Source organism: Ambystoma mexicanum, chromosome 2q (assembly GCF_040938575.1).
Source record: "Ambystoma mexicanum isolate Mex_15411 chromosome 2q, UKY_AmexF1_1, whole genome shotgun sequence".
Classification (NCBI taxonomy): Eukaryota; Metazoa; Chordata; class Amphibia; order Caudata; family Ambystomatidae; genus Ambystoma; species Ambystoma mexicanum.
In genome coordinates, this window is record NC_090924.1 from 768,124,372 (window position 1) to 768,143,899 (window position 19,528).

The following is a 19,528-nucleotide window of genomic DNA, read 5'->3' on the forward strand; positions in this document are numbered from 1 at the left end:
CGAAGTTCCTTGATCATGAAAAAGCAACGCAATCCTTTTAAAAGTATACATCTGCTGGACCCGTGTATACGAGGACACGGCGCGGCGTGCACGTGCTTGAGGTTTGCTATTGATCTTACGGGCCACCATAGCCCTCCTGGCCCTGGGCATCCGCCCAGTTAACATTGCCTTGTAAATATCGAATGAATGGCCGCCTGCCTCTCGCGCGGCCACTGCTCCAGGCGCACTGGCACGGATGCTTGTAAAGGGAGTCTGGGGCCAGCTTTATGGAGTAGGTACGGGTTCTGTAGTCAGCATTCGCTGACGGGCCTATAAGGATGCCCCAAGAGCCTTTTGAAAAGAAAGGTATCGTACCAGTCGCTGTCAACAGCAAGCAGACGGCAATTTCCTGCTGTCAAGATCGCACGGCCGATCTGTGTCAAAACACTTTAATAATGCATTTTCCTTGAACACAACAATGTTTCAGATTAGATTAAAACTGGCAAACGCACAATTCGCGCATCGCAAAATCTTGCGCTCCTGCAACAGAGATCAGTTGACACAAGTGGTCAAAGCGGGTGGGGGCAGTTGGGAGCAGTGCTCCTGTACTTTCTTATTTTTTAAACGTTTTACTGTTCCTATACGTTTATTTAAAAAAAAGAAACTGTTGCAGCATCGTTTAGTTTTAAAATAAAAGTGTAGGAAAAGGCTGAAACTAGCACCTCAATGCTCTGCAGTAAACATTCCCTTAAACAGCAGGGGTGTTTGTTTGGGGGTTTGGATTGTGCTTTGGAGGAGGCGTGGTGATAAGCGGGGGCAGACCAGCAGGGAACATAGTTCCACTACTTTTTGTTGACTTCGACCACTTGCTGGAACTGCACCACATCACATAAGGTGTACGACAGTAGGTTTAACACCACTGGCCTAACAGGGGCCCTTGCAGACGCTGCGGTGTGGGGGCCCCCGCTATCACATGTCCTGTGAGGGAGCCCCACTTGGAGAAAAAAAATGAAAAAAATATTTTTTCACATTTTTTTAATGTTTATTTTTTAATTCACTCTGCATTCATAAAGAAGTCATTTCTGTAACATAAATCATTTCTTTATGAACGCAGAGTGACTACGAAAAGAAACTTTCTTTTTGAAGTCAGTGGGCTCACCACACCCAATGACATGGAAGACCTCTTTTTGAAGTCAGTCTGCCATCATAAAGAAACTAATTCTGTAATGGTTCGGTCCTCAACAGAAATAATTTCTTTGTGAAGTCAGAGTGAATTCAAAAAGAAACAAATAAAAAAAACATTGAAAACACGTGTGCATGTTTGAGTGTATAGTGAAAGGGTGCACACTAATGTATGGGTGGCTGGGAGTGCGTGTTTGTGTGTATGGTGAAATGGTGCACACTTAAATGTATGGGTGGCTGCCTGTATGTGTTTGCCTCTATGTTGAAAGGGTACCCACTTAAATGTACGCGTGGCTGCTTGGATGTGCCTATATGGTGAAAGGGTGCACACTTAAATGTATAGATGACTGGGTGTGCGTTTGTTTGTATGGTGAATCGTGTGTGTGCTTGTGTTCAGGGGCACAACAAAACCTACATTTTGTGGGGGCTAATCCTTCAAATGTTGGGAGAGGCGTTAACTCATGACCAGTGGGGAAGGGTTACATTTATTTGTGTGGGGGCATCTAACTTCTTTACGCATTTTAATGAGACTATTCTAGTGCAGCTTCAATGTTACAAGCAGTTAACTCTCTCCTTTACATCTGAAAGCTCACACTACTGGACTGCTGTGAGAATGAGCGGTCTCCTGTTCCCTCTTTACCCTTCCAATCACTCCCCTGGCAAACAAGTACTAAAGCCACATCACAATTTAAATTGCCTAAAACATGTGGCATTTGAATGCAGGTACTAACAGGGAAATGCTTTACGTTAGTAATTGCTGGGCCCTTGTTAACAGCGAAACCCATGTGCCATTTAACATCTGTGTCCTGTTCAGTCCTGCAACTGCTCTGAAGGACAGCCAGGTTGAGTCAAAATAGCCCAAAATTTCAAGGGGGACTGCTGAAGCCCAGTCAACTCAATGGTGTTACGCCACTACCTGGGTTTATTGCCTTTGATTACGTATTGGTAATCATCATTACTCCTAGCCCTATTCTTCCTCTTCCCTGTTCTTGTGTATGAGGCAGTACTTGTGTATGAGGCACTCACACACACGCACTGGGATGAGGTAGAGGTACATGGTGGTAATACCTGACTTAGCTACCTGTAATCTTCCTTATTCCTAGTCCCACTCTTCCTCATCCTAGTACTTACCTATGAGGCAAGGAGCATCATATGTAAGCTCTGGGACAAGGAAGAGGGACATGAAGGTAATTCTGGGCCAAGGAGCTGATTTTGGAGGTTGGGGTAGGGGGTGGCAAGGAGAGGGGATGTGTGGGGGTGGAATTGTGCGATAAATCCTATTGGTTGTCCATGACTGGCATTTGGGTGCTGCCAGTCTAGCCGTTTCTTGCTGCGGCATTGTATATTTTTCTCGGCATCTGTGATAAAATGATATGATATAAGTAATTTATAACACGCCTGCACACAAGTGTTTGTAGGCACAACAAGACAAGCGAGAATGAGAAATGCAAGGGGAAAGGGAAGGGGGAAGTGCAAGGAAGAGGGGAGGGAAAAACAGGGCAGTAATGCTCTAAGTAAGTGCAGCCAGGGCAGCACAGCTCTGGGTAGTACAAGGAGAACACAGGACTGTAGGGTTACAGTTACTGCCCCTAAGTGCGTGGTAGGCCCGGAGACAGTGCAAGGGTGGCAGATCAAGAAAGAGCATGGACACAGTGAGACTCTGAGGGTAGCCAGGCAACCAGTCAGTGCAGCAGACAGGTAGGTCAGCAGGGAAGCGAGAGAGAGAAAGAAGAGGAGAAGAGAAAGGTTTTGAGCTGCTTCCGGAACTTCAGGTGGTCTGCTCAAGTTTGAGAGGGGCAGGGAGGCCATTCCAGAGAAAGGCACCTGCAGAGGAGAGAGATCTATCCCCCACTCTCTGCCTGGAGAAGTGTCTAACCCTTAGAGAATTAGAGGTAGCTGAGGGAACGGTTTGAGTAGGAAGGTATTTTGGGAGAGATCATTGGATGTAGTGTGGGCCGTGACCCCACAAAGCCTTGTGGACAACGCAAAGGGTCTTGAACTTGATCCTTGCAGCCACCGGAGCCAGTGGAGAGATACGATCCCTGGGCTTGAGGCCAAGGATAAGTCTTACAGTCCTGTTCTGGATTAGTTGTAGAGGGCGGAGAGTAGAGGAAGGCAGATTGAGAAAGAGGCTGTTACAGTAGTCCAGTCTAGATAGAAACAGGGCTCTGGAGAGAGTGAGCTTCTGGGGGAAAGTGAGAAAGGGAAGAGTCCCTTGAGGAGGAGCAGCTGGTAGTGGGACCTCTTGGCGACATCCGAGATTTGAGGAGGGAAAGAGAGAGTGGAGTCCAAGAGGACACCACATTTTTTTGCCTCGCAGGAAGGCGAAGGAAGAGGACCTAAGGTGGGTGGCCAGAGTGAGAGAGGAAAAGCAGGGGTAGAGGTCCCAATGAGAAGGATCTCTGTCTTACTGGCACAAAAGACATAGATTGTTGGAGGAGCACCAATCCTGAATCGCGGATAGACAATCAGGAATGAGCAAGAGAGGAGAGAAGCCTGAAGGAAAGCGGAGTGTCATCTGCATACACTCAAAGTTAGAGGAGAAGTTAGAGATCAGGTGTGCCAAAGGGGCCAAGTAGAGGTTGGAAAACAAGGGTGAGAGGATAGAGCCCTGGGGAACGCCACAGGTAGAGAGAGCGGTGGCAGAGAGAAAGGGACCACATTGAATCTGGGAGGGGCAGTCCAAGAGGAAGGAAGTCAGCCACTCCAGGGCCTGATCCGTGATGCCAGGTTCCCACGTAGTCAATTGATCAGGATGGCATGGTTGACTGTGTCGAAAGTAGAGGAAAGATCAAGGAGGATTAGGACAGAAAGAATGCTGGAATCAAGGTGAAAGAGCAGAACATCACAGGTGTTCAGAAGAGCAGTTTCCGTGCCTCTGTCAGCTCAGAAGCCAGACTGATGGTCATGGAGACAACAAATTCAATGTGGAGAGTAAGCTGGGAGAGGGCCAGCTTTTCCAAGAGTTTGTTCAGGAATGGGGTGATGGAGATTGGGCGATAGTTTGCCAGGCAGGTAGGATCAGCAGACGGCTTCTTAAGCAGTGGGTGCACAAGGGAGTGCTTAAGTTGAGAGGGGAACATTTCAGTGGTGAAAGAGTGATTATAGAAATCAGCCAAGGCTGGAGCCAGGGTGTCAATATGGACCTTGATGGTTCTGGAGGAGACTTGTCTAGAAACCTTGTCAGGTGTTGTCAGAGAGAAAGAGGAGAAAGGAGGAGGTGCGGTAGAGATGGCCAAAAGTGGGCCAAGAGAGGAAGAGGGAGAGGAAGAGGAAATAGAGGACAGGAGGGCCTGAGTTTTAGCGGAGACCTCGGAGGCCAGACCCATACAGAGGGTCTGGGAGGGAACAGGAGAGGTAGAGATCCACCCCTTCAATAGATCATATGTAGTAATTCTATTGCGTTCCTTAATATACAAGCAATAAGGCTGTCTGTGGAGATAAGTTGTACGTCCCACTATGTAATGTTTTAATGTGTTGGTGTGCATTTTAGTATTTGTTAGATGTATGATTGACACTGTGTGCAGATTAAGGTATGAATGTTTCACTGTGAATGAAAAGTATTGGTATGGCTTTTTCAGCTTTTGGGTAGTCCTTTGCTTCACTGTTATGCAATCTAATTATGAAGTGTACATTAACATGTGATTGATTCACTTTTTGTAATTTTGTATCACGCTAAATAAATGTTGATACTACATTTATAAAATAAATACGTCCTCTGGACATTCTTTCAGCATTTCCTGGTACAGTAATACTCTGGTCCAGACTGTAGGGTTCTCCTGCGTCTTTCAGGTTCCCATATTTACAGCCCCTGGCTGTGCAGGTTAGCCTTTTCTTTTAAGTGTTGTTGTATCCCTATTCAGGGATTGAAGTTTTAGATATTCATTGTTGTTTTCCCAGAGCGTTACCCGTAGCACTACGGTTGGTGGTGGTTAGCTACACCATGGCTGAGTCAGATACTATCTCCTTTATAGAGGCCCAAATAGCAGAGCTTATAGAGGGCCCTTCATTTTTTGAAAATCTTCAACTACCTACTCAAGAGAACAGCACTTCAGGTGATGCCTTACTTAGGCTCAAAAATAAGCAATTCCGCTCCGAAATGCATAGGCATGTCATGAAAGAATATCTAAAATCTAACATTATACTGCAAGGGCTACAAGTTAAGATCATCCCTTGTCTTTTTTTAGATGATACAGAATATAAGGTAGCATTCAGTCAGGTGGCAACCAAGTGAAGCCACGATCTGTTAGTTTTAACCATCACTACAGCTCAAAGAGTGAGTCCGAAAATTATAGAAACAGTGCTTGAGCAAGAAAAATCTTTTCTAACTAACACACTGATAACTGAAGTGAAACAGAAACTTGAACAAATAGAGAAATCTTTTCAAGAATTAAAAAATATAACCATTGAAATAAAGGCAAGTAAACTTAAAAAAGATATCTCCATGTTAAAAAAAGAGGTGGTTTATCTATACCTGGCAGAAGACTTTAGCTATCAAACATTCTGGAAACAGCATGGTGGCCAAAACATCGGAAGTGGTAGAAGGAGAGGGTTCACTTTCTCAGATACTCCCTTGAGCAATTTGGGTAATGAGGACTTATCAAACCTAAATATAGGAGGACACCCTTTTCGAGGAAGGGTCGCAGAGGCCGCAGGAATTTCCAACAAGGCAGAGCAACTCCCAATATGCAAGTACAGAATGCGCACCCACAAGGTCAAGGCCATCGGGACTTTCAAACACGCAACCAGGCATATCATTGGTAAATGAAATCTTACCCATTTTCAATCAGTCCTCACGATTGTATCCGGATGTGGGTCTATTTTAGAACCACAGTCTAAATACATTGATGTGTTTATTAAACCGATAGCAATGGCCACTCCAACATTCTTGCTAGACTCAAGGGATGTCATAAACTTAGTAGAGGGACTGGCTTTTGATTCTACCAAGCAAATCCTTGTAATGCTGGACATAGAAGCACTTTATACTAACATTCCTCAAGATAAAGCAGTGCACAGCTTACGTGTCATGCCAGACAGACGTCTTCCTCCCCATTATGTTCCAACAGAATTCTTGTGTACATGTGCAGAATTTGTCCTAGCCAACAGTCCTAGCCAAGTTTAAAGATACCTACTTTTTACAAAATAAAGGAACCGTGATGGGGTGCACTTTGGCATAGTTCGAAGAAAATAATGTTCTGGATAACATCAATCAATTTCTCAATCAGATCAAAGTATATCGTTGTTACATAGTCAACATCCTTTTGATCTGGGAGGGCAATGTAGATACACTTGTTGCGTTTGTTGCTTGGCTTAACCAAGTGGACTCAAACATACACTTTACTTTCCAGTATTCAACTACATGGATCCCCCTTCCTGGACTTATCCATTTATAATTAAGGTGGTTTCCTGCAGACAGAACTCTACAGGAAACCTAGCGAAAGGAATGCCACACTACAATTTGAAAGCCAACATCCCAAAAGCCTGCTACGTAATCTTCCATACGGCATGTTTGTACGATTACGTCGTAATTGTGCAAGTATTTCTAACTTTAATAAACATGCCGATCTACAAGACAGGCTCCTTCAAAGTGGCTATCCCAAAATATTTATCAAACACTCCGGGAAGAGAGTTCGCTGTACTAATCGAGATGCACTACTCGGTGGCAAGACCAAAAGCCCAGATCAAGAACAAATGGTATGCGTCTCAACCTTTTGCCCACATAGTAACATCATTAAGGCAATTATTCTGAAGAACTGGAGGATCCTCAATTCTACTGGCGTGAAGCTGCAAAAATCATTATTTCCATTTAAAAAAAGCAAAAATTTAGGCCAGAAACGAATACGTGCCAATCGACTCCCCTTGAGAGACAATTCCATCAGATATACTAACCACAATTTGGCAAAAGGCCACTACCCTTGTATTTCATGTGTGGTCTGCAAGTTACCTAAAAAAATGACTGAGTTTTCAAATGAAGGCAAGCATTGGGACTTGCGTACTTTTACTACATGTAAAAGTAAGAATGTCATTTACTCCATCCAGTGGTCGAAGTGTACCAAAAGAAGTAGTGGAACTATGTTCCCTATTGGTCTGCACAACTTCCCACAAGCCCCATTGCTAAACCCCCTCCCATGCACAATTCAAACCCTAAAACACACATGCCTGATGTTTAAGGGAACGTCCAGTGCAGTGCACTGAAAGTGCAAGTTTCAACTTCTTCCTACACTTTTATTTTAAAACGAAACCATTCCGGAACGGTTTCTTTTTAAAATAAAAGTATAGGAACGGTAAAACTTAATTAAAAGAAGTAGAGGAGCACCGCTCCCGACCGCTCCCACCCACTTCGACCACTGACTCCATCCAATGTCCGTGCTAAAAGCTGTAAATTGGTAAAACCTCCAGGGAGGTACATGTACTTATTAATGAACATTGTTCAAAAATTAAAACACAAACTGTAACTGCACCATTGGTTGCACATTTTTTGAGATGGGTCATAGCGTAGAACAACTGTCATGGTTCTGTATTGAAAAAGTTGTAGCCATCAATACTGCTCAAATGGCCAATAAACTGGCTTACAAGGAACAATTGTGGATCTTCAATTTGAAGACATTGCACAAAGGTCTCAATACGCTAGAATCATGGGATTTTAATTGCAGTTAGAGAACTGCCACTATTTGTCCCTTCTTTGTGACCATGCCATGTACTTGCAGGAATAGTTCATGTAATCTTGAAGATGTTTTCATAATAATGTCATTTACTGCCTTTCAACCCGGCCGTACCTGTTATATCTATGGTCATGGTAATCGTTATGCTTCACGGGTATTTTATTCATTGGGGCATGCGATCTGTAAAATGCTTGCCTTTTGTGGGTGAACTCTGGCCCACTACACTTACACCATAGTATTTGTGACCTGGATTGGGCTGTTCTCCAGCTGACTTGGGGCAGCGCGCCGTACACGTTACGGTGCTGCGTCATTTTTTACTATTTATTTTTCTTTTATAGTGTTTTACTTTTTGTGGAACAGAATATGTGTTTAGATGGGGAGTGTATAGTGAGCGAAGTCTATTGTATTCTAAAATGCAAGAAATATCAGCGTTTATTTTACTTGCATCAAAGTTGATTAGAAAAAGACCGTCAAGTGTACGTAAGCGTGATAGTGCTATGTAGCTCATGCCTTCTTTAAAGATTGTGTTACCAATATCTATCATTGCTTTGTCTAGGGTAAGACCTTGTGATTTATGAATCGTGACTGCGTATGCAAGAGTTAGAGAAAATTGTTCTCTGCGTACATACATGTCTTTGAAGAGAAGGAATCGAGCTGTTGAGCGTCCTATCCTATTAACTTCTGAAAGTTTGTCAAAGAGTATATTGACAAACTGAATTTTGTTGTCACGTGGATATGTTTGAAAGCCAACAACTGTACCCAGTGCTCCATTAACTAGTCCTTGGTCCACGTCAAGGTTACGTTTAAGCATTACTTTGCAATTTAAGGATAATTTTAATATCTTTTCTAAGCCTGCTGTGTTTGAGATTGATTTTTCTAAACTATTTAGTCTTGTTGTGGCTTGGTCACACTTAGGTAGTGTCATACCATGTACATCTAGTTTGTCTGTGGTGCTAATTTCCATTATTGGTTGCATTTCTTTACTTAACATTATTTCATTGAATTTGAAACAGCTTGCAAGAGTTGGCATTAAGGCCATACAATTGACATTTTTGTGGGCTAATTGTTCCATAACATCTGTAGCACATGCATTATCGCCATAAAGTACATTAATTTGCCAGGTTTTCAATATTGTTTCTGCTTCTTTAGAGAGTATACCAACTCTGATACTTTTTAAGATGTTGGCATAAGTGAGATCTGCAGATTGCTGCATGTTTTCTGTTAATTCTCTGTATTGGAAATGTTGCCAAAGGTTAACATTTCCAATGCTGCCAACAGTTTTACGGCAGAGTTTGTGTCCTAATGTTTTAAAAATAGGCTCTTAAAAAAAAGCTTTCCCTTATGTTCAGGATGATTACTTCACAAAAGAACAGGAAGAACAGATTCAAAAACAGGGCAATTCAAAAAGGAGAGTGAGGTTTAGAGGAACCTCATATAGTTCCAGTGAAGATAGCACGGGGGATGGTAACAACCCAGGAAGACGAGGACGTGCTCAAAATTTCAACACAGGTAGAAGGGGTCCAAGGAGAGGTGGTGGTACAAGACGGAACAGCAATAGAGGACACCCCGTTGGACAGCATTTTTTAGAACAGGACAAACAAGAATGGGACCCAGACCAACCAGTAATGACCCGCAGCATGAAGACACTGTGGTAAATCTATCAAACTATGAACTGACCCTTGAAGAGACTCAGGCCTTGAATAAAGGATTAGGGTTTGTCACCACCAATAGACATAATCGCTTTCAGTTCCGAGAAGAATTCTCTGAGTTTATGAGAAAAATACATTTGAAACAATTCTTTTAAGACAAAAGTGATTACAACGAACCAGATAGTGGTCTGCATAAGAAATCTGACTTTTGCCCTCCCTCACAAACACAGACGGCCGAGGCACGAGTTTTTGAAAGTAGAGTGATCCAAGAGGTTACTGCATTAGAAGAAAAAACCAAGACAGAAAAATCATTTCAAAATCTCACGCAGGCAGAGAAAACCACCCTTAATATACTACTCTTTAACGAGCAGATAGTGATTAGAAAAGCAGATAAGGGTGGAGCCACGGTGATCCTTAATAGAAAGGACTATATAGACGAGTGTATGAATCAATTGGGTGATACTAACAACTATCAAAAATTGGATGAAAATCCCACGCTAAAACTAGAAAAATTAATCCATCAGAAAATAACAAAAGCGGAAGAAAGAAGATGGATAACGAAAAAAGAAGCGGCTTTTCTAGTGGTTGATAAACCAAGAACTCCACAATTCTACATACTCCCCAAGATTCACAAGTCCCTAACTAGACCACCGGGGAGACCTATTGTTTCGAGGTGTGACTCAATTTTGGAGCCACTTTCGAAGTTCGCAGATCACTTTATGCAACCAATGGTGAGAAAGATGGATTCATTTGTAAAGGATACAACACAAATAATAAATGAGATTGAAGGCAGACCCTTTGATAACAGTGTTGAGATTTTGATCAGCTTAGATGTAGTAGCATTAAACACAAATATACCACCGAGAGCATCGCTTGATGTATTGGAAGAACGATTACTGACAGAAACTATGAATACCAATACCCCAGTGTCTTTCATTATGTGGTGCGCCGAGATGGCACTTACGGAAAGCTACTTCCATTTTAATGGTTCATTCTTCAAACAAATACAGGGAACGGCCATGGGAGCCACCCTAGCCCCTAGTATAGCGAATCTGTATATGGAGGCTTTTGAAAAACACTGCATCTATAGTGACACTAACCCTTATAAGAAAAATATATTATTGTGGAAGAGGTACATAGATGACGTGTTGATCATCTGGAGAGGAGAAGAAGGAGAGGCAATAAGATTCTTTGATTGGATTAACCATCAAAACCAACATTTAAGGTTTACGGAAAACACAAGCAAGGTAGAAATTAACTATCTGGATATTACCATCAAACTAGACCCTGTAAAGGTAGAACTTTTTGTGAAACCATATAAGAAATCCACTGATCGCAATACTTTGCTGCATTATACTAGTTTCCATCCAAGGCATGCACGTGATAATCTACCTTTTGGCCAATTTATTCGGCTAAAAAAGAACAGCACTAATAGTGCAGACTATAGAGAAGGGGCACAAAAATTGAGAACTAATCTGAACGAAAGAGGTTATCCTACAAAACTGACAAGAAGAGCAATGAAGAGAGCAGATAACAACAACAGAGAGGCGATCCTGGAGCAAAACCCCAGAGTTAAGAACAAAAATAATTTAGTGTTCGTGAATACGTTCAGTAATCTATCCAACAGAATCCAAAAAATTATTCACCATAACTGGGGGATTCTTGAGAAAGGCAAGGTTCCATTACAGAGACCATGAATGGCATTTTGAAGAAGTAGACCTATAAGAGACCAGGTAATGCGGAATGACATTACCAAACAGACAAAACCACAAATGACGCTAACACAGTCTTGGGGTATGAAAGCCCCAGAAGGACATTTTCCATGTGGATCTTGCACTTGTTGCCAACAGACAAAGAAAACCGCAGAGATCAATCTAGGTCTAAAGAACCCATGGAAGCAGAAAGTCCTGACTAATTGCAACACTGCTTTTGTGATATATGTCATCTGGAGCCCCTGTAATAAGATATATATAGGGAAGACGGAAAGAAAAATTAAAACCCGGATCACAGAGCACAAGTGTTGCATAAGAAATAGAGTGCATTCGGCCCCTCTGGTGGGTCACTTCATAGGAATGATACACAAAGTAGAAGAACTACGCTGGTCTGTTGTCTACATGGTTAGAACCACGAATGATGTGAATCTTGACAGGAGGAAGCTAGCCCAGAAAGAAAAGGAATTAATTTTTCTCACAAAAAGTGTGGCATTGGGACTTAATGAAAAGAGTGAATAACAAAACTAACTCTGTGCTCTGTTTTTGAAATACAAGTTGCCTTAGAAGATTCAGGATGAAATATGACCTACGAGTGAGGAGAAGTCGGTAGTAAGTATTGGACCTTTGGTCTTGACGTGCTTAGTAAAGCACACATCCCGTCAAAGAGTTTTCAAAACATTTGCCCCAACTTAACAAACTGTTTTCCCCATACATTCAAACAATGACAATATGTTGTTCTCACACAGGGAGAGCCAAGGACAAGTACCCCCCTCTGGGGGGGATGCCTGGACTATGGAAAGGTGATTCCCGTATTTTGAAAAGCCGGGTTCCCGAAGTCGACGTAAGCCACACAGACCCTCCCCACATGAGTAGTTCGTAAAGCAAAGGCTGAGCTGCATTGGAGACCTGTTCACGAAATCGTGATTTTTTTCTATCACAGAATTCGAATGAAGCAAAGGGAATGCTAGCGCTAAGTCAGCCGCGCGGTCATTCTAGGAACTTACAACTAAAATCAGCACTACACACGGAGTGATACACGTGTGTGGCCGACGCCGCTGGAAGGTTCGCGGTCGATTGTGCCGGGGACCGTGCCATTCCTGCGGTGTGGTGGTTTCTTGCGGCGAGTGTATACAATAGGGCTATATGGGGGGCGGAAGCAGGGAAGGCGGGTTCGCCATTTTAAAGGAGAGAGAGAGACTATCAGAACTCGGCCTCCCGATCACGTGACTTGTTGGTCACGTGAGCCCCTAACCCAATAAAAAGCAGGATAAAGCAAGGAAGATAGAGGGAAACGGCTGAGGATCAGAGACAGGAGCGTGACCCGACAGAGTGTTGGACAGCCTGATGAAAGTAGTCGTCTAAACTCTAGTGAAGGCGGCAAGGGCATCTCATTTAAAGGTAAGAGTAGATAACCTTAGGGGACATGTCTAACCCGTTTTAGAAGTAAAAATGGGACATAGAATAAAGGCAAAACACCTTATGTGTGTTTCCCTCCCCCCCTTTTTTGTATTGCTCTAGAATACACCATATAGAGTTATTGTTTTTTTTTTTTCCCCCTGGGACAAAGGAAGAAGACTGATTCCAAAAGAAGTGCTACACGTCATAAACAAATGATGAAACAAAACAGAAATCTGTTTAATTACATTTAGTAGGTCAGTATAAAGGAGTGCATGTGGGTTTATAGCACGATAATTTGGGAAATAGAATAATGACCAATCTATGGTTTATAAACTAACTCACTAGTGATTTTTTTGCAAATAGGAACGCCTCCTAGTGATTCTAGTGATCTTTATCTGTGTGAGAGTCAAGCAACCCCACCACTAGAGGGCCTTGGAAATTGGTTTCAAAAATCGGAAGGACCCCACAAAGAAGACACACTAAAAGGAATCAGCTAACTAAAGGTAATAATATTGAGATACACTGTGTTATCCTATGTATTAACCTGGTGACGCACTATAAACTGGCGAATTACTCAGTGAGGTGTTAAAGACATCATCATAAGAGACAACAATGTGGCGAATTATAACCTCGTTAACCATTTTTGTGAGACATAAAAGTCGATAACATGCTGAATTATGTTTTAGACAAACCTAGATGCTAAAAGGGGCAGGGAGTTGATGCCATGTTAGATGTAAAGAAGGTGATAATCTAAAAAATGATACCCTTCAGCTGATGATCGATACATAGCAGGTTGTGCATAATCAAAATGTCAACCGGGATAAGTTTTTCGAATACTAAATTTCGTCTATCCCACACTTGCTTCCCACAGTTTTTCCATTGTGAAGTTTGGACCCTAAAGAAAAGTTTGATGGAATCCTATAGAAAGCGGTTTCCCACAGAAGAATAAGTCTATAAGAAGACTATTATGATTGTACATTTGATTGAATGTTGCTTAAATTTTTCCCCTGAAGAATTTCCTTGTGATTAATGTGTAAGTGTGGAAGGAATGAAACATGTCGGGTATGGTTTGAATGTGGTATGAAAGTAAGCATGGGTTTTATGAAGTTGAAGTGAAAGGTTTTTACGGACTAAGCTGCTTGGCTCTATGATAGAGGTAAGCACCTTTGAAGATCCAGGTTAAGAAATGAATTTTGTGAAATGTTAAATGGTCAAATGATACATGAGATTAAATGTACACAGCGATAGTGTATCGCAATGTTGTAGATTTTGTGATTCTGTATAAACACTTGAACAACTCTCCATAAAAATGGAGTGGTGATAAAAAGAAAAAAGAAAAAAGATAAAAAGTTTTTTTATGTGTTGAAATATGAAAAATAAATAACTATTTTTGATAAAATGCAGCCTATGAGAATTTAATGGTGACTTATCTCATATAGTAGGGTTAAACTCTTCTATGGACTTGGGGAAGCAAGGCACCAAGCGAACATTGTGTATTGTTTAATAGTTCTTGTTTTTAGAGGGCTGTTCACTATTGGTCGTAAAAATTATTACCTCTAGTCTCTCTGAGTTGATTGTGTGTTAAAAATAGGCTCACCTTTTACTGGTGTCAATTGAAGAAGATCTCTGAAAACAATAATGTGTTTTCCTGCAAAGAGCTCTTCATAGTTTGTTTTCAGTACTTCCTGTAATCTGAGGTGAATCAAAGCCAACATTAGGTTGGAGACCATGCTCACTTCATCTATTAGTAGCATTTTCATTTGTTTTAATACTCTGCGTAGTTCCATTGCAGCTTCTGCAGAAAGTTTGTAATAGTCTAATTTTTTCTGGTATGCTACTGGCAATAGTAGTAATCGGTGTAAAGTGACACCACCTATGTTGTAGGCAGCTAAACCTGTGGGGGCAGTGACAACAGCTGACAGTCACGTTGATGAAAGTGCACGCCAGACCAAGCTGGCGTCAAAAGTCTCTTTTCCACTGTGCCAGTGAGTATAAATCTATCAGCTCATGTACATAATGAGCGGCAGCTTCATTCTTGTGTTAGCCGGACGAGATGTTGGTGAGTCATGACTTCCGTGATCGCTCGCATCCGTCTAGGACAGCTGTTTAATTATTTATGGCTACCTGTAACGGTTCGCCGTATTATATAGCGTTATTTTGTTAACGTATGCCGCGAATTGAGAGCAACATGTACAGTGGACATTTAAACGTACCCCCTCCCTTTTTTAGACTATGGAAACCTGTTCTATCCAATCAAGTCCACTCGTATTACCCTTACTAAATAACGCAGCAGCCTGGCGTGCTGCGCAGAGTCTTGTGTAAAAGTATTGTCCCTTTTTGAAAGCAACATGCGCATTAGTATTTTAAATACAAAGGGCTGCTTTTTGTTTCTTTCTTTTTCATTTTGTGGGCTTCTCGCAGATCGTGTGGATATTCTTCAAACAATTAAATCTACCCGAGATAGTCTCACCAAAGATTGTACAGCTGCCGCCATTTTAGCTGCACCTGATGGCCATTTTCAGGCTTCAATTCTTTGTGCCTGTCTATAGGTGAGCTATTTTTGATATTTCTGGCTCTTTCTACGCTATGCTGTCCAAATAATGGCTTCTCAATCTGGGTTTTCATTTATGCTACGTTTAATTATAGGCTTAGGCCAATAATATGGCGGAACTGAGTTGCCATATATTTACCCAGTCTTGGAAGCAGTGGACTATATATATAAGGTTTGTCCACGCTCTCGCTTGCACACCTCTACACCCATTTGGGTCCTCCCTATATTGCATTGTTGGGTCTAGATTCAGCTTTCCATTGGTGGTGGCTTTTCTTCATCACCGGGCACGGGTTGTGTGTTTTTGGGCTTCACAAACCCTCTCGCTCTGGAAAAACGTTGCGGTCAGGGCACAGTCTTAAAAATCTTTGTTTTAGATGTGCTTCTTCCAATTTCTCTGATAAAGATCTGCAATTTCGTCTTGTTGCATGTAACTAGGATGTGAAGGGAAAATGAAATTGTTCTTCGTTTATAGGACCATGATAGGCCAGTGCATTAATTTGTTGCACACTTTTCTTTTCCATTGCAGCATATTGCATTTATTCTCCTGATGAAGATGTTTACTAAACCATCCTCATATGTCGAAACCGGTTGAGAAACTTTAAAAGCGGATGTGATCTTTTAAATTACGTTCTGCAGATCCACCCCTCCAATAGATCATATGTGGTAATTCTATTGCGTCCCTTAATATACAAGCAATAAGGCTGTCTGTGGAGACAAGTTGTACGTCCCACTATGTCATGTTTTACTGTGTTGGTGTGCATTTTAGTATTTGTTAGATGTATGATTGACACTGTGTGCAGATTAAGGTATGAATGTTTCACTGTGAATGAAAAATATTGGTATGGCTTTTACAGCTTTTAAGTAGTCCTTTGCTTCCCTGTTGTGCAATCTAAATATGAAGTGTGCATTAATATGTGATTGATTCACTTTTTGTAATTTTGTATCACGCATAAATACATTTTGATACTACATTTATAAAATAAATACGTCCTCTGGACATTCTTTCAGCATTCTGAGGTAGAGAATGCAACAGGATTAACCAGTGCCCTGCAGATTTTAAAGTGTTTGGCCGTGTTTTTAGAGGCCGCAGAGAACCGGGCTTGAATGTGTGCTCTCTTCTTGATGACTGTTATTGCTTCGACTGGCATTTTGGTGCAACCTGTCTTGGTATGTCTAAATGTGGCCTGGCATGCTTTACTGTAATGTTATTACATGTCTACACTGGTCTACATTGTGCAGCCAGTGGGACATGTTTTCAATGTGACATGGCATTTTTAAAATGAAAGCATTAATGTTCCTGTGCACTGTTGATGACTTGCATGTATTGGATTGGTGTTACCCTACAAAACAATTGCAATCACTCTGGCTTTTTGGACAATTTTTCTCAGAAAGTGTGCTGTAAATTGCATTAAAACACATATGGATATCTTTCTCCTAGTACAGTGTGCGGCATACCCCTGCAGCAGCACGTTTGTGTGTATTGTGCAGGAGTGATAATCAAGGCCGGCCCAGAGTGTGGCACGACTCGTGATTTGTTGCCGAGTTGGAGGGGGCCCTCAGCATGGCTCAGAGGGGGGCCCCACATTTTGTGTTATGGCACTGTTTAACACAAGTGTTGTGCCTTGCAGTGCAGGATTAACATTAGGTCACACCGTTAGCACCACACGGAATACACATTGGGGGAATGTTGTTACTAATGTGGTCGAAACACTAGTGTGTATAATGAGTCTTGAAAATGTGATCAAAGTGCTATCTTTACATCATGAAAGCCTCCGCTGCTACATGTCACCCCCTATGGCAGTACTAACCGAATTCCAAGCCCACAGCATGGAGAATACATCTACAGTCAAGTAGAGAGTTACTGTGTATTTCTGGGGATGCAATTCAAGAGCTGCGCATGCTCCAGTCAGTTAATCAAATACTAAACTCTACAAACGTAATTTTCTTCAAAAATGTAAATTATCATCATTTGCACTATGAAGTGCAAAAAAACCATGGAAACGGATGTAAAGTTGCTTGTATGTCTTCTTTTTGCACTTAGTGTAGAAAATTTAGTAAATGCTGCCTGCCATTTACAGATGGCAGGCAGCATTTCCAATGGATTCCTATGGAATCTGACTGCTTTTAGCATCAGAATCCAGGGCATTACCACCAGCATCAAAATCGGATGTTGGTGGTAAAGCAGATGGAATTGTATGGTGGAGTGGATTGAGAGTGCTGAAAGTAGTAATGCCACTACAAGATCCTGCCCTAATGCGTATCAGTGAAAATCTCGCAGAAGGAAAAAGGCATGCTTATAAGTTTATAGCATGCTTTTTACGCATGATTTTAATTTTACACCACTTGGAAAATGGTAAATTAGAGGATTATAGAATGACCATTTATAAACCGAGGGGGCAATTTTACTAAAACTGCTAAGTGCATGGAGGCAACTACCGAAGTCAGCACTTACATGCTGTTGGGTCCTCTTAATGGAATTTACCACATTTGCAAAATGGAGTGAAAAAACAACCCCTAAAAGTAGGTGAAACCATCTTTACGCCTTTTGCAGTCTGTTTTGTAAGAAAAAGTCAATAACATTTCATTAATGCATGGTAGACAGCATGTAAAATGGATTATTAAAGCATCCACCTGCTTATAGAAGGTGCTACAACAGGCAGCAGATTGTGGGGATTAATCAAAGACCCCAAATAAACGAAAATGAAAGGCCACGAGAAGCATGGCCTGCCAGCTTTCATCAAAGAAAATAAGAACAACCATCACACATAAACTGGACCTATTAAGGTAGACTGTGGGGATTTCTGCACGTAAAACAAGGATGCGCTATGCGAAAAGACTTACCTGTCATCAAAAAAGGAACAGCAGCATTTCTATTCACAGCGGCAGAAGAAATCTAAAGGCCCTTTTCACATGAAAAGCAGGATTTTCAAACATTGACACCAAAGTGACTTTGCACTGGCTTTTGCAGTTTAAAGCAAGACAAGAGAAAAATGTACCCCTGCTAATATAAAGATGTAAGGGAAAAGACATGGGGCCTCATTACAAATCGCCCGGTATGGAAACAACGGTGACGGTAAACCCGCCGCCACAGTTGTTTCCATGCAGGGCGATCACAACTCCTGCAGGCGGGAGGTGATGTTCCCAACACCGCCCGCCTGCAGGCAGACGAGGAAACACTGGCAGCATTACGAGATGCTGCCGGTGTTTCCATGATCCCCATTCCCATTGAGTCCCATAGGACTCAATGAGAATGGGGATTAACACCATTGCGCCTCTGTGATTCCCGGAAAACCGGGGTTGTAATGCCCTGGTAATTCTGGGAATCATGGAGGCGGAATGGTAATACGAGTCCGGCGGTAACCAGGTGGTTTTACCACCTCAGTTACCGCCGGACTCGTAATGAGGCCTATGGTGTGTGTTGACAAAAACTAATGTATATTATGCTTCACATGCAAAATACTTGCAAACATTTTAATGGAAATGCCAACTTTGTTGCCATGAAAAGTTCCTATAGGCCCGAGGCAGACTATGTGGGTGTCTTTCTGCAGTGGAAATCCAGAGAAAGCTAAAACACAAATGTAATCCAAGTGCAGATTGGAAAAACATATCACATTACTGGCTGAGAAATAAATGTAGCATTTTCACTAAAACTGCCAACCATGAAAAGGTGGTGCACTGTGACAATTCAGACCCACTTTTCAGCAGAAAAACAAACAGTATATGATTAAAAGTGTATTTTATTAATGACTGAAAGAAACAGCCTTGTACTTTCAGCGCAAAAGAAAATGGAACCCAGATCAGTAAAACACACCGTATGTCAAAGAATCAAGGCTGATGTTAGAAAATGCAATATGTGAGTTCCTTTCAGCCAAGGACAGATGGTGGGTCTCTGGGAAAATATCACACAGGACTCCCCCACTGAAAGCCTGGCTTGCATCCCAACTATTTACAGCTGCAATAAAATGCGGCCCAAAGGGTGTCGAAAGCCAGGTTTCCCTAGACCTGCTGTCTCTGAGGGCAGTTTTTGAGCAGGCAAATGTTCTAGCTAGTACATGGCAGGAATATGGGGAGGGGACTCTGTGTGCTGCCAAGGCCCCATGTTTTACAACCAGCAGCCTACACTTGAAACAACAAAGAGACTAATAAAAACACTGGTCAGGAGAGGCAAATGGTGCTGGGTACAGGAGGGCTCCAATTTGCATCACTTAAAGATGTTCTATTCTTTTAAAAGGACTACTATCATTTAAACATTTTTCTCAGAAACCATAAGTCGCACTGTCTTGACTGAGGTATCATTTTTTAGGTAATTTCCAAGCGATTTTGGTGATAGAAAATTCCTCCACCTGCGATTTAGGGAATTGTAATGACCAGTGTAAAGGTGTTCCTGGCTGCTCT